A 2,999-nucleotide genomic window follows, 5' to 3' on the forward strand; every position below is an offset into this window, starting at 1 on the left:
TGCTGCCTCCCCAGCACACCACTGCGTAGAAGAGGGCACTCGCCACAACCATCTGATAGAACATCTGCAGCATCTTACTGCAGATGTTGAAGGATGCCAGTCTTCTAAGGAAGTACAGGCGGCTCTGTCCTTTCTTGCACAGAGAATCAGTATTGGCAGTCCAGTCCAATTTATCGTCCAGCTGCACTCCCAGGTATTTATAGGTCTGCACCCTCTGCACACAGTCACCTCTGATGATCACGGGGTCCATGAGGGGCCTGGGTCTCCTAAAATCCACCACCAGTTCCTTGGTTTTGCTGGTGTTCAGTTGTTGGTGGTTTGTGTCACACCATTTAACAAAGTCCTTGATGAGGTTCCTATACTCCTCCTCCTGCCCACTCCTGATGCAGCCCACCATTGCAGTGTCGTCAGCAAACTTTTGCACGTGTCAGGACTCAGAGTTGTATTGGAAGTCCGATGTATATAGGCTGAACAGAACCGGAGAAAGTCCAGTCCCCTGCGGCGCTCCTGTGTTGCTGACCACAATGTCAGATCTGCAATTCCCAAGACGCACATACTGAGGTCTGTTTGTAAGATAGTCCACGATCCATGCCACCAGGTATGAATCTACTCCCATCTCTGTCAGCTTGTCCCTAAGGAGCAGAGGTTGGATGGTGTTGAAGGCGCTAGAGAAGTCTAGAAACATAATTCTTACAGCGCCACTGCCTCTGTCCAAGTGGGAGAGGGATCGGTGTAGCATATAGATGATGGCATCTTCCGCTCCCACCTTCTCCTGGTATGCGAACTGCAGAGGGTCAAGGGCGTGTTGGACCTGTGGCCTCAGGTGGTGAAGCAGCAGCCGCTCCATGGTCTTCATCACATGTGATGTTAGAGCGACAGGCCGGAAGTCATTCAGCTCACCAGGACGTGATACCTTTGGGACTGGGGTGATACAAGATGTTTTCCAAAGCCTCGGGACTTTCCCCTGTTTCAGGCTCAGGTTGAAGATGCGCTGTAGAGGACCCCCCAGCTCTGATGCACAGACCTTCAGCAGTCGTGGCGATACTCCATCTGGACCCGCTGCTTTGCTGGCACGAAGTTTCCTCAGCTCTCTGCTCACCTGCGCTGCTGTAATTGTGGGTGGGGATGTCTCTCCTATGTTGGTATCAGCAGAAGGATGTGTAGAGAGTGCAGTACTCCGAGGTGAGAGTGGGTTAGGGTGGTCAAACCTGTTAAAGAAGATGTTCATTTGGTTTGCTCTCTTCACGTCTCTCTCGATGGTGGCACCCCGCTTCGAGCTGCAGCCAGTGATGATCTTCATCCCATCCCACACTTCCTTCATGCTGTTGTTCTGCAACTTCTGCTCCAGCTTTCTCCTGTACTGCTCCTTCGCCGCCCTGAGCTGGACTCGGAGTTCCTTCTGCACGCGCTTGAGCTCATGCTGATCACCGTCTTTAAAAGCCCTTTTCTTCTGGTTCAAAAGGCCCTTGATGTCACTTGTAATCCATGGCTTGTTGTTAGCATAGCAGCATACAGTTCTTACTGGAACTAAAGTGTCCATACAGAAGTTGATGTAGTCAGTAGTGCAGTCAACAACCTCCTCAATGTTCTCACTATGTGATCCCTGCAGGATATCCCAGTCTGTAGTTCCAAAACATTCTCTCAGAGTATTCTCAGCCTCCGGGGTCCACTTCCTGAATGATCGTGTGGTTACAGGTAGGACTCTCACTTTTGGTTTGTAGTGAGGCTGAAGCAGAACCAGGTTATGATCTCCTTTCCCAAGCGCAGGCAGCGGGGTGGCACTGTATGCGTCTTTAACGTTTGCATACAGTAAATCAATAGTCTTATTTCCCCGGGTATATATAAAGTTGGCAATGCTAAGAAGAGCTTAGAATGAAAGGGCACTATATTAAACAGATATATTTTTTAATCAATTTTAAAAATGAGGAAGAGGATCACAAAGTAAAAACATTTTCATATATAAATTTGAAACCCCCCACCAGCACCCACCCCACCTCTGGAGCTATACAGTACAAAAGTAAACAGAGTAAGATTTCAATTTATAAAACTCGCAGGTCGCTGAAGTCCCGGAGGCCCACACGTCCGTCTGAGATTGAACAGATATTAAACCTGCCATATAAGAGAGATGCCATAGATAACTGCTTATTTTATTAAAGACGGCAAAGCTATTAAACTCAGTCATTGTCCAACCTGCTATATCCTAACACAGGGTCACGGGGTCTGCTGGAGCCAATCCCAGCCAGCACAGGGCGCAAGGCAGGAACAAAATCCCCGGGCAGGGCGCCAGCCCACCGCAGCCCCTAAATTACAGAAAGCAATTTCAGATTAGTGTAGGCGTTTAATAAAAGAACAAAATTAAACAGGCAGGCAGGTAATTAGGGGTGGGAAAGGCGCTATATGAAGAAAGGCCTGGCGCTGTTTTCAAGAGAGGGGTTTGAAAAGGCGCTATAAAGAGAAGACTGCTGCGGTACTCAATTTAAAAGGACAAAGTCACCAAAGGATGAAAACCGCTGACAAGCTCTAAGGCAGGGGTGTCCAAGTCATGCAGCATGTCATTTGGTGTCCCTTTTAGGGGCCTGCAGTGTACCGTAGTCATTTTGGGGGCAGCTGGGTAACTTCACACTTTTGTGGCCGTGGGCTCAGTGCCCAGCTCAACCACTGCCTGCGTGGAGTGTGTCAGCTTGTCCACAATTGCCCCCATAATACTGTTTCTGAAGTGTTCCATAGGCTTGGGGGGGCTTTTTCTTAACCATAGTGGGGATTCTTCTGTCATCGGCAATGGAGGTCTTCCTTGGCCTACCTGTTACGATTACTGAGCCCCCACCAGTGCATTCTTAATGATACTCCAGACAGTTGATTTTGGTCCTCCTAAGGTTCTACTGATGACTCCAATGGTTTGATTCTTGACTGTCAGCCTCATGATGGCTTCTTGGACCCTTATGTTCATCAATAGCCACTACAAACTCCAAAGGGTAAAAGCAAGCTGAGGTATCCTATGA

The sequence above is a fragment of the Erpetoichthys calabaricus genome, chromosome 6 (genome assembly GCF_900747795.2).
Source record: "Erpetoichthys calabaricus chromosome 6, fErpCal1.3, whole genome shotgun sequence".
NCBI lineage: Eukaryota > Metazoa > Chordata > Cladistia > Polypteriformes > Polypteridae > Erpetoichthys > Erpetoichthys calabaricus.